This window comes from Rutidosis leptorrhynchoides, chromosome 1, assembly GCF_046630445.1.
Source record: "Rutidosis leptorrhynchoides isolate AG116_Rl617_1_P2 chromosome 1, CSIRO_AGI_Rlap_v1, whole genome shotgun sequence".
In the NCBI taxonomy this organism is placed as follows: domain Eukaryota; kingdom Viridiplantae; phylum Streptophyta; class Magnoliopsida; order Asterales; family Asteraceae; genus Rutidosis; species Rutidosis leptorrhynchoides.
The window spans coordinates 404,617,795-404,630,584 of NC_092333.1; positions in this window are offsets into that span (position 1 = coordinate 404,617,795).

Genomic DNA, 12,790 nt, shown 5'->3' on the forward strand with positions numbered 1-12,790 from the left:
CTCGGATTTCAATATCAAACTCTTGTAAGAGTAAGATCCAACAGATTAATCTTAGTTTGGCATCTTGTTTCGAAAATAGGTATCTAAGAGCAGAATGGTCGGTATAGACCACCGTTTTTACTAGAACGAGATATGAACGAAATTTGTCAAAAGCAAAGACAATAGCAAGGAGTTCTTTTTCAGTAGTTGTATAATTCGTTTGTGCTCCTTGTAATGTCTTACTAGCATAATATATAGGTTGAAATCGTTTTTCAATCCTTTGTCCTAATACGGCTCCCATTGCAAAATCACTTGCATCGCACATTAGTTCAAACGGTAGATTCCAATTTGGTGTTATCATGATCGGCGCATTAGTGAGTTTCTCTTTAAGAATATTAAAATATTTGATGCATTCATCTGAAAAGATGAATGGAGCATCCTTTTCTAGGAGTTTATTCATAGGAGTGGCAATTTTAGAAAAATCTTTTATGAAACGTCGGTAAAAACCGGCATGCCCTAGAAAACTCCTAACTCCTCTAACATTGGTGGGATGTGGAAGTTTAGCAATTACATCTACTTTAGCTCTATCCACTTCAATTCCTTCTTTTGAAATTTTATGTCCAAGAACGATGCCTTCTTTAATCATGAAATGGCATTTCTCCCAATTAAGTACTAGATTTGATTGTTCGCATCTAATAAGCATTCGTTCATGATTAGGTAGACATGTTTCAGAAGTATCACTGAAGACTGAAAAGTCATCCATGAAAACTTCCATGCATTCTTCTATCATGTCGTGAAAAATCGCCATCAAGCACCTTTGAAAGGTTGCAGAGGCGTTGCAAAGTCCAAATGGCATGCGTTTGTAAGCAAAAGTACCATAAGGGCACGTGAATGTGGTTTTCTCTTGATCTTCGGGTGCTATTGGAATTTGAAAATATCCAAAAAAACCATCAAGAAAACAATAGTAACTATTTCCGGCTAATCTTTCCAACATTTGATCAATAAAAGGTAAGGGAAAGTGATCTTTTCTGGTGGCGTCATTTAATTTTCTATAATCAATACATACACGCCATCCTGTTACAGTCCTAGTAGGAATAAGCTCATTTTTTTTCATTTGTAATGACAGTCATGCCACCCTTCTTAGGCACGCATTGAACTGGGCTTACCCATGGACTATCAGAAATTGGATAAATTAGACCTGCGTCTAGCAGTTTAATAATTTCTTTTTTAACTACATCTTGCATATTCGAATTTAGTCTTCGTTGGCATTGCACATACGTTTTATGACCTTCTTCCATAAGGATTTTATGTGTGCAATACGAAGGACTTATTCCTTTAATATCATGAATTTTCCATGCAATGGCTGGTTTATGAGCTTTCAACACAGAAATGAGTTGTGATTTCTCATTTTCAGTAAGAGAAGACGATATTATTACAGGTAATTCAGATTTACCATGTAAATAAGCGTATTCCAAATGGTTTGGAAGTGGCTTTAACTCTAATGTTGGAGGTTCTTCTATCGATGATTTATATCGATATCTGTCTTCTTCTTTTAGCATTTGAATTTCTTCTGTTGTTGGTTCATATCCATTTGCTATTAGTGTAGCTAACATTTCAGCTTCATCAATTTGCTCAGTTCCTTCTCCTAAAGAACATTCTCCTGTTCCTTGTAATTCTGGAAATTCTTCTAATAATTCTGCATGTGAATCTATAGTTTGAATATAATAACATGTATCATCTGCAGATTGTGGTTGTTGCATTGCTCTATCAACTAAAAAGGTAACACTCTCGTCCTCTATACTTAGGGTCAATTTCTTACCGAACACGTCAATCATTGTTTTAGCCGTGTTTAAGAATGGTCTTCCTAATATGAGAGGAACTTGAGAATCTTCTTCCATGTCCAGAACAACAAAATCTACTGGAAATACTAAAGTACCAACTTTAACTAGCATGTTCTCCATTATCCCTCTAGGATATTTTATTGATCGATCGGCTAGTTGTATACTTATTCTGGTTGGTTTCAATTCTCCAAGGTCTAGTTTAGTGTATAGTGAATACGGCATTAAATTTATACTAGCACCTAAGTCTGCCAATGCTTCTATTGAACTAAGACTACCCAGAAAACATGGAATTGTGAAACTTCCTGGATCAGATAGTCTTTCTGGTATCTTATTCAACAGCACTGCTGAACAATTAGCATTCATAGTAACAGCTGAGAGTTCTTCTATTTTCTTTCTATTTGAGATTAGATCTTTCAAGAATTTAGCATATCTAGGCATTCCTGAAATCACATCAATGAAAGGAAGATTGACATTTATCTGTTTAAACATATCCAAGAATTTGGATTGCTCGGCTTCAAGTTTCTCTTTTTTCATTTTACTCGGGTAAGGAAGTGGTGGTTGGTATGGTTTAACATAAGGTTTATCCTTAACTGTGTTATCTTCATTAACCTTTTCAACTACCGGTTCTTTTTCCTTATCTTGATCAGGTTGTGGTTCTTGTGGAGTAGGAATAGCTTCATCAGAAGTTACAGGTATTTCAGGTAGTTTAAGTGTTGTACCACTTCTTGTGGTAATGGCTTTAGCTGTTTCATTCCGGGGGTTTGCATTTGTATCACTAGGTAAACTTCCCGGTTTTCTTTCACCTATTAATCTTGCTAGGTTACTTACTTCTTGTTCCAAGTTTTGAATAGAAGCTTGTTGATTTCTAAATGCTTGAGCATTTTGTTCATTAGTTTGTTTTTGAGATGTGAAAAACTGCGTTTGAGTTTCAACTAGCTTCGTCATCATATCTTCTAAATTCGGCTTTTTATCATCGGTTTGTGGTGGTTTGTTTTGAAAATTAGGTCTTTGCTGATTGTAAGTGTTATTGGATACTTGTTGATTGTTAGGACCTTGTTGGTTGTTGTATGAAATATTTCGGTTATAATTCTGGTTTTGATTGTAAATCGGTCTTGGCGGTTGATAATTATTCTGATAATTATTTCCAGGCCTTTGGTTTATGTATGAAATATTCTCTCTTTGTTCCATTGTTAGTTCAATATTAAGACAATCTTTTGTCAAATGTGGTCCTCCACACTGCTCACAACTAATTCGTATTGAGTGGATATCTTTAGTCATCTTTTCCATTCGTCTCTCGAAAGCATCTATCTTTGCGGAAATGGAATCTAAGTCATGGCTAGAATCGGCTCTAGCTGCTTTATATGATCTAACGATATCTTTTTCTTGGTGCCACTCATGTGAGTGGGAAGCAGTGTTATCAATAATTTTATAAGCATCAGTTTCGGTTTTCTTCATAATGGAACCACCAGCTGCTATATCTATGTCTTTTCTTGTAGTGATGTCGCATCCTTGGTAGAATATTTGTACTATTTGACAGGTGTCTAAACCACGTTGCGGACATCCTCTTAATAACTTTCCAAATCTTGTCCACGCCTCATATAGAGTTTCATTTGGCTTCTGTGTGAACGTAACAATTTCTCCTTGAAGTTTTACGGCTTTAGATGCCGGAAAGAATTGTTTAAGAAATTTTTCAACTAAAACGTCCCATGTATCAATCGCCCCTTCAGGTAACGATTCCAACCAATCTTTGGCTTCTCCCTTTAAAGTCCAGGGAAATAACATGAGATATATCTGTTCATCCTCCACTTCTCGGATTTTAAATAGAGTGCAGATCCTATTAAAGGTACGAAGATGTTCATTTGGATCTTCCTTCGGCGCACCACTAAATTGGCATTGATTAGTCACCATGTGTAGAATTTGTCCTTTGATTTCATAATCTGGCGCATTAATGTCTGTATGAGTAATTTCGTGACCTTGGCCAGTGCGTTTAGCTCTCATTCGGTCTTCCATACTTAAAGGTTCCAGATTCTCCATAATTGAATTTATTGAATCGGAATCACTAGAGGATTCTGATTTAATGGTTCGTTCCTCAACAATCTCTGTTTGAATGATTGGTGGTTTCGGAGGAAAATTTAATGGTTCAGGATCTATGAATCGTCCCTGAATATTCTCCGGATTCTCAATTGTGAGGTCGGGTTCAAAAAATGGATTATCGGAAATTTGAATTGGAGTACTTGGTCGACTGGATGACGATTCTAAAGAAAAATCAACGGCGGTAATATTTGCTAGATGTCTTGATCGAGTTACAGGTGGTGAACGTACAAAAGGTGGTGAACGTCTTACTCGGTGCATTCACTGAATATCCTATTAGTTTTTAAAAGGAAAGAAAAAATTATATAAGTTATCCAATTAATAGACTTTTCTGATTTTGCCCACGTTTCGAATAGCCAAAAGATGCAGCAGAGGGGCAGGATTCGTTTGGTCTCAATATAATTGAGGACTGTTTGGCTCCAATAACCCGGTCCACGTACAAATCCAACTATTACTACGAACCAGAAAATTTTGATGTCTATCAATTTAACCACTTAAAATAAATTTTCGTAATTTTAAGAAATTTAGATAAGCCGTAGAATAAAAATCTATGTCCTAAAACTAGAATGGCGAGAAATAAGAAAGAAAAAGAGCGCGTCGAAAAAGGTCGAAAAAGAAAAGATCAAAAAATAAAAGGCGTCGAAAAATAAGAAAGAAAAAAAAATGACTATAAAACAAAAAAAAAAAAAACTCGACTAACCCAACCTTATTACTATCACTAACTTAAAATTATAATCGCAAATTGAGATTACTAATTGGAATGATAATTGATACATAGGTAAAAGGTGTCTAAAAATCTTAAAGCTTACAAGTAAAACTATATCCCAAATGGCAATATCTTAAAAAGGAATTAAAACTTAAAAAGGCATCGCAAAATTCTAAAGCACCTATATCTTAGTCTAAAGAAAAAGCACTTAAGGGATTTTACGGCAGAGCCTAAAAATCTAGAAATAAAAATAACTATGGCAAAAACTATGTCTTAAAACTAAATACGAGCGAAAAATACAAAAGTTACGCTAAAACAATTAAAAAGGGACAAAATACAAAAATATACTAAAAGTTGTAAAAATTACAATTTTTATAAAAATATTATTTTTATATTATTTATTTTATAAAACTATTAATTTTAAAATTTAATTAAACTAATTAAACTAAATATATAAATTAAATCTAAAAACTAATAACTAATTAAATAATAAAACCTAATTAGGGTTTATTAAATAATAATAATAATAATACCCATAATTAATGCAGTTAGGGTTTCCTGTTGGCGTGTCAGACACTCTCATGTGATCGCATGAGTTTATGCCTTCGGGCTCATGCGATCGCATGAGTTGAGGTTTTGGGCCAGGTTACGGGCTGCTACAGTAGCAGGCCCGAGTGTTTTTATATTTTTTTTTCTGTTTTGAATTTTCTGTTTTAAATATTTATATAATATATTTTTATAAATTAAATAAAACTTATATTTTTATAAAATAAATATAAAGAAACTTTTGTAGAACTTAAATATTTAACAAACTCTTAAAAATATTTATATTTTTGTTTTCTTTTTATATTTTCGAATATTTAAAACGTATTTTTTTACAAAAGCGTATTTTAATAAAAGTAAACTAAAAATAAAAATCTTTTTTTTTTCTTTTTAGCGTTGCGCTTCCGGCTTTTAAGCAAGAAAGTTCCCCAGCAGCGGCGCCAAAAATACTTGATAGTTAAAGCTAAGGGGTATAAAATACTATTAAATTTTAGCAGGAAATTCTATTAAATACGATACAATTTTACACAAGATATTTATTTATTTATTGAATGGATATACTTAAACCTTGCTACAACACTTATAGGCAGTGTACGTAATCGTACAGTAGTGTAGTTTTTAGTAAGTCCGGTTCGTTCCACAGGGAATCTTTTAATCAAAGCTTAACGCTATATTAGTTTAATTTATAAAAATACGAATATATATATAAGTAATATTATTATTTTAAAGGGAGGTTTTTACCGTTTAATGACCGGTTTGTCGATTTTAAAACTTTAGTCGCAGTTAAAACCAAATGTAAAATATTAAATAAATAAAAGACTTAATTTAAAGCGTAAAGTAAATAACGATAATGAAATTGCGATAAATAAAAGTGCGATAAAATAAACTTGCGATAATTAAAAAGTACGATAATTAAAAGTGCAATTAAATACAATAACAATAAATAAAAGTGCTATAATTAGAAGTGCAATTAAATATAAAATAAAAAATTAAATATGAAATAAAAGAATTATGCTTATTTAAACTTCCGTAATCATGATGTTTGACGTGTTGATTTTAGTTTTATGCCCATGGGTTAATTGTCCTTTGTCCTGGATTATTTAATATGTCCGTCTGGTTTTTGTCCATAACAGTCCATCAGTCATAAATATAAAGTGCGAGTGTCCTCGTCAAATTATCCTTATAACCGAAGTCAAATATTCCAACTAATTGGGGACTTAAACTGTAAAAAGGTTTTATTACTTTGTTTAATAATTACACCAGGATGTCGACTGAGTGTAACCCAAGGTTTTAATACTTTGTTATCAATTATGCCAAGTGTCCTTGTACATAATTTCACCCCTGTTTTAATAATTCTAGTGACTATTAATCCATTCCCGTGTCCGGTTAAATGAATGATTATTCGTACATATAAATACCCTGCCCATCGTATCCGATCGAGTGTATATGGTTATTTATAGGGACGTTCAATTGTAAATCTTTATATTAAAAATAACAAACTATCATTTAGTTAAACAAATATAAAGCCCATTAATAGCCCATAGTCTAATTTCCACAAGTGTCGTTCTTTTGTCCAAACCCCAATTATGGTACATAGCCCAATTACCCAATTTTAATATTTTTAGCCCAACATCATGATTACTTCAGATTAAATAAGCATAATAATAACTTAGCTACGAGACATTAATGTAAAAAGGTTGAACATAACTTACAATGATTAAAAATAGCGTAGCGTTACACGGACAGAATTTCGACTTACACCCTTACAACATTCGCTAACATACCCTTATTATTAGAATTAAAATTAAAATTAAAATTAAAATTAAAATATAAATATAAATATAAATATATACTACGTATGAATGAGGAGAAGAAAAAGATGTGTTTTGTGTTACACCAAAGCTCGATTTTTATAGGCATGTGGGCTGGAACTGTGCACCATGCGATCGCATGGATTTATGCCTTCCAGGCCATGCAATCATATGGCCAGCTGGGGAGAGCCACATTTGGTTGTTTTCTTCTGCTGACATTTATTTAAATGTAATGTATATATATATATATATATATATATATATATATATATATATATATATATATATATATATATATATATATATATATATTAATTTTAAGAATTAATTATATATTATATTATATTCATATGCATAGTTGACTTGTAATTTTTAGTCCGTTGCGTCGAGCGTTGAGAGTTGACTCTGGTCCCGATTCCGGATTTTCGAACGTTCTTGCGTACAATTTAATATCTTGTACTTTGCGTTTTGAATCTTGTACTCTTGTAATTTTGAGACGTTTCTTATCAATAATTGGAACCTCATTGATTGTATTTTGTACTTTTGAGCTTTTTGGTCGTTTGCGTCTTTAATTCGTCGAATCTGTCTTTTGTCTTCACCTTTTATTATTTAAATAATATCACTTGTAAATAGAACAGTTGCAACTAAAAGCTTGTCTTTCTTGAGGAATAATGCTATGAAATATATGTTCGTTTTTAGCATTATCAGTATCCATGTTGATCCTACAAAGATTGAGGTTATTAATGTCTCATTCAGCGTCACGAGTCTACAAACCTTTCTTATTTCAGTGCTCGCCCTTTGAATCTTCAGTAGGGGCCTTTAGTCTTTTGATTAGAGTAGGGGTCGCGAGAGAGCAGAGCGTACTGCCCTGCCATGGTTGCGATGACTTAAGCCTCTTTCTTAGCTTAGGGCCAAAGTCCCTTCTGTGAGTTCGCTCAGGTGATCCTCCCCTAAGCCCTGTTGCCTTACCCCACTTACTTATCGGCTGCCTTGCTTACAGAAGAGTTTCACTAAAATGGAGACAAACATGGATGTCCCTGCGGGAAAGGCGCTAGGGCGTGTGGTCGACGACTCTCTAATCTCTTTAAAAAAGCTCGTTACTAAATAGGGAAGCCATGCAAAACCTGAAAAAGGAATCTGCTTTCCATCTTTGAGCTCACACCCTCTATTTACATAACGAATAAAGGTAAAGGCTCTTGCTCGAATGCGTGACTTATGTCTCTATTGAGTCCCCAAAATAATTAAGGATTTAATTATGATAAAACTGTAATTTATTTGCACTAAAATGTTATGTGCAGCCAGCATAAGTTTGTTCATGTATAGACAGCAGATATTGCTGTGTCGAGTGTTTACATATAAGAACATGTTGTGAAAAGCGTTTCGTCTAAATATGTCGGGAAGTGGGTGATCTTTATTTGAAAATTGACCGATTTGGACAGAAGCTGAAAGAGCCTGTGCGCGCCGCGCACTATGCTGTTTATAAAACAAAAAAAAGTTATGCATATTCGGTTGGTTATTGGTTTGGGTTGTTACAAGTGGTATCAGAGCATGGTCTAAGGGATTTAGGCGACTTGAGATAGGTGCCTAGACTTAGACTTGATTATGTGTGCGCTTTATGCGGGACTTGTTGGATTTCGGGTTGGACCGGGAGTGGTTAGTGTCTAGGTTTATGTGAACAAACCTTATGCTAATTGTTTTATGTTGTGGTTGTAATCATCAAGCGAGATAGACGTTGTACTAGCAAGTTAATGCGACGTGCTCGTGTAACAATGATTAGCTACCATTGTTACGGGTTCAAATTGTGTCAAACAAGCAATGTACAATGAATGTCAAGCAAGATAGGGCGGTGTGGTATATGTATGTCGTTTCCTTTACATTTCGTTGTTTAATCGGTGTGCATTCTTTAGAATGAAGATGGAAGATGGGATCAGAACGGACGCACCTACTCATGAAAGGAAGGATGAGTTAACGGTGAGGGTTGAGGCCGTGCTCGGACAATATGTCTTGGGTTTGGCCAATGAGGTTAGACTAGTTGTGAAGGAGTCAATCGAAGGACGAGTAACCGAATTGGTCAGAGACCAAGTGACTAAGATTGTAAGGGAAGAGTTTGAGAAGAGGTTTTTTGAACCTCGAGGTAGTGGTGATGAAGAAGTACTTGCAAGGTTAGAGTCAAGTGCTCCTGGTAAGAGGACGAGAAGTGCGCCTGAAGGCGTCGAAAACGTGAAAAAGATGAGTAAGAGAGGTTACGTACCTTCGTGCTATAATTGTGAACAACGGGGTCATTTGTCGCGTGATTGCACAAATGGGTCTTCAAACAACGACACGTGTTTTAAGTGTCGGAAAGAGGGACACCGTAAGTCGGAGTGTCCCGAGTCATTTATTGATCAAGGTAAAGGTGTAATGGAGAGTGCGGGTAGCAAGAGGAAGGGAATGTCGGGCTCCAGTATGTCTAAATGCTATAATTGTGGACAAGAGGGACATAAGTCTCACGAGTGTCCGTCAGGAAAGACAGTGTATTTTTATTATCGGAAGGAAGGGCACCGGAAGTCAGAATGTCCCGAATTGGTTGATAGACAGATTTGTAAGTTGGGAGATTTCGCGCCTACGTGTTATAATTGTCTACAACGAGGTCATTTGGCACAGGATTGTGCGAGTATACCTTTGAGCACGATCAAGTGCTTTATTTGCCAGAAGGAGGGACACCGAAAGTCAGAGTGTTCTGAATCATTTGCCAATCGGATTAAGAGGTTAGAGCGCGAGTATTCGTTGGATAGTGAAGCACGGAAGTCCAACGATGCTGCCTCAGGTACTTTCGTTTTCGATACAAATATGCCTTATGATAAATTGTTGAGTATCAATGGATTCGAGTATGCGTTAGGAGACTTAATCGTCGTTTCGAGATCTAACTAGTCTCGAGTGAACGTGCATGTAATTAGTACCCATAAGGGTCCGAGGTTAGTGAACTCGGTGACGATCTGATTTTTTAACGAGTTCGATGACGGTGCACCGGGGTGATGCTTGAGTCGTTGACTCTTGACAGTGTGACCTGGGTCAAATGCATTGTGTAAATACGTAGTATATTTATGGGTAGCATTCCTAATGGAATTACCCTACATTGACGATTGGAGGGACGGACGAAGGGCGTAAGACTTAACTTTTCGAAGCATTCTTTAGTGTTTGGGAAAATGTTTCTACCAAGCCATGGAGACGGGCTTCGGTGTTCGGATGTTAGAACGTGTTCGCTTTCGTGTGGAAGTTGATGAACCATGAGGTTCGTCGGGTGGATGAAACCATTAAGACCAAGTGTTTGATCTAGATGAATATTGGTAATGGAGTCTACGGAATGCAACGTTAGGTGCCTCTTTCATACCTATTAGCGTGGTATTCAACTCCGACGGTGTTCCGGTTACATCGAACATAGGGTACTGGCAAGAAATCCTTAGGTGTTCGAGTGACGGTGTGGAAGTTACAAGCGATAGAAACTCGATGATTTCTAGGGTAATACTCGTACGGTTAGGTAAGCGCTTCGGTTGAAGTAGCAAAGGATAATCCGAAACCCTTCGTATGCTCAAGGGTGGAGCAAAGTTTGGCGATGTGCGTGTTATGAGATGCAAGATGGGTGAAACTCGTCTCTCTTTTACGAGATGGTTGTGTAAGATGCGAGTACCGTGATTGTTATGATAACATTGTTCACTCTTTTACCAGAGGATAAGCATAGGTGTATTGTCGGTGGGACAAATTCGGGTACAATGGGTCGAATGAACCCACTAGCTGGAAAAGTCTACCCTACGGGTAGCGGTGTTTTGTTATACGAGGTACGGGTTATGTTGGCATTAGGTCGTTACTTAATTGATGTCAACCGGTGAAAGTGGGCGTCAATTTTATGGCAAAATGAGTTTGCGAGAGTTCGTGGGCTATGATCGATGAGGAGATTGGTCGTATAGTTCGGTGCGATGTGTCGTGGCTCTATTGTTTGAGCCTTTCGTTGTCTAGGCCTTGCGTTGTAGGCTTTTGGGTCGCTAAGCTCGTTTAAGTGAGACCCGTAGGATTTATCGATGGTGTCGTGTATTGTTGCGCCTGTAAGAGTTCAACAACTGAGTGTATGGTGATGAAACCGTGTAAGGGGTAGCCAGAATGCAAATATATGTTTGATGGTATTGACATATTGGATTTGTATCCACGTGTTAAATTAGTGATTTGGTGAGTAAAGTGTCGGGTGACCTCCCGGCATAAGGATTCGGATTTTCAAAGGCTACATGATACAATGTGGTGAGTGATTCTGTAAGATTTCACTCTTCGTAAACCACGATTACGATTCGATGAGGTGCGTGTAGCGAGTGTTCGTAGACTTACTGTGAGAAGGTAGCCATGATGATGGTTATGACAAAGTTGGAAGAGTATAAGCCTTGGTGTACCAAGCATCTCCTTAGGGATGAGTTGAAAGGGAAATAGGCTAGTTGTGCGACCTAGATGAATTGTGACTAGCGGGTGTCACTAGAAAGTTGTGGGCATTGGTCCGTAAGGTTCTAGGAAATTGCGTGACTTCGAGTAGTCAGAAGACGCATGACCCGAGAGTAGGCCCCGTAAGGGTCGAGCTCTTGATGACTTGGTGATAGTAATAGGAGTTTCATAACACTGCGTTAGGTGCCTCCTCATACCTGCTAGTGAAATGCTCCACTCCGACGGTGTGATTACTATGATTTTAGAGTACCAGTGAGAAACTCGAAGATACAACTGTGGTTTATTGTGGTGTTTAGCGGGCATTAACACTTAACTGATTTGAAAGATCGAGTCCTTGGAAGGGCTATTTTGTATGACCAACGTCGAAAAAGGTAATGTGCGTTGTGGAATGTCGAAATTCCGTGGGGTGTTACCATCTTGACGGTGAAAGTATGGGGTTAAAACCCTAAATGGGGGAATTAGGTACCGGAGAATGCAGAGAAATCCCTATCTAATAGACGTGATAAGCGAATGGTTGTCGCTTATTTAGGAAAGGGAGACTGTGATGATCTTCGAAAAGTCCCAAGTTGGACTTTGGAATGAATTGTGAAAGTAGCTAGCGACATGAGTCAAAATAGCGAATTTCCTGATGGTAGTTACGGGAGATTTTAGGAAGGCGTCGGGATGATTCCCGAGTATTCTATGGTTGGAAGCCGTGATGACGTAGGTCATCAGGTGATTATTCCATTTTTGGGTCGACTGTGAATGTATTGTACGAGTTGGATACTCGGTGAAGCAGCAAACGGTTGCGATTGTTTGGTCTCTTGGGATGGTTACCCTTATTCGTTGTAATATGATGCGTTAGTTTACTAAGCGAGAACCCGAAATGGGTGATTACTACATGTGTAACCCCGCACTGGAGGCGGAAATGTTCAAAGGTAGAAGTGCTTAACTTCTAGTATTTGGTGCGGATCACGAGGACGTGATCCCATCTAAGTGGGGAGAGTTGTAAGACCTAGTTATTTATTATACAGGGAATATTTATGATGTACATAAAGTGTGGGTATTATTGTGTATTGAAAATGAGGTCAGAAACTGTCCAGACCTTCGTGCGCGCCGAGCACACCTAAGGAAGCGCGCCGCGCACTAGCCCTGTGCACAGTTTTCTGCTTTTTAATTAAAAGATAAATGAAAGGTATTGTTGTCTTTTCAAATGAGGACGAGTTGGGGCTGTAAAGGCCAGTTGTGTGGTGGTTGAAAACACATTCAACACTACACCAACCTTATCTTGAACCCCAAATCAAATTCTAGAGAGAGAAGAGTGTTCTTGAGAGAGAAAGCTTGAATCCAGGAGGAAGAAGCTTGATCCGGGTTAAAGC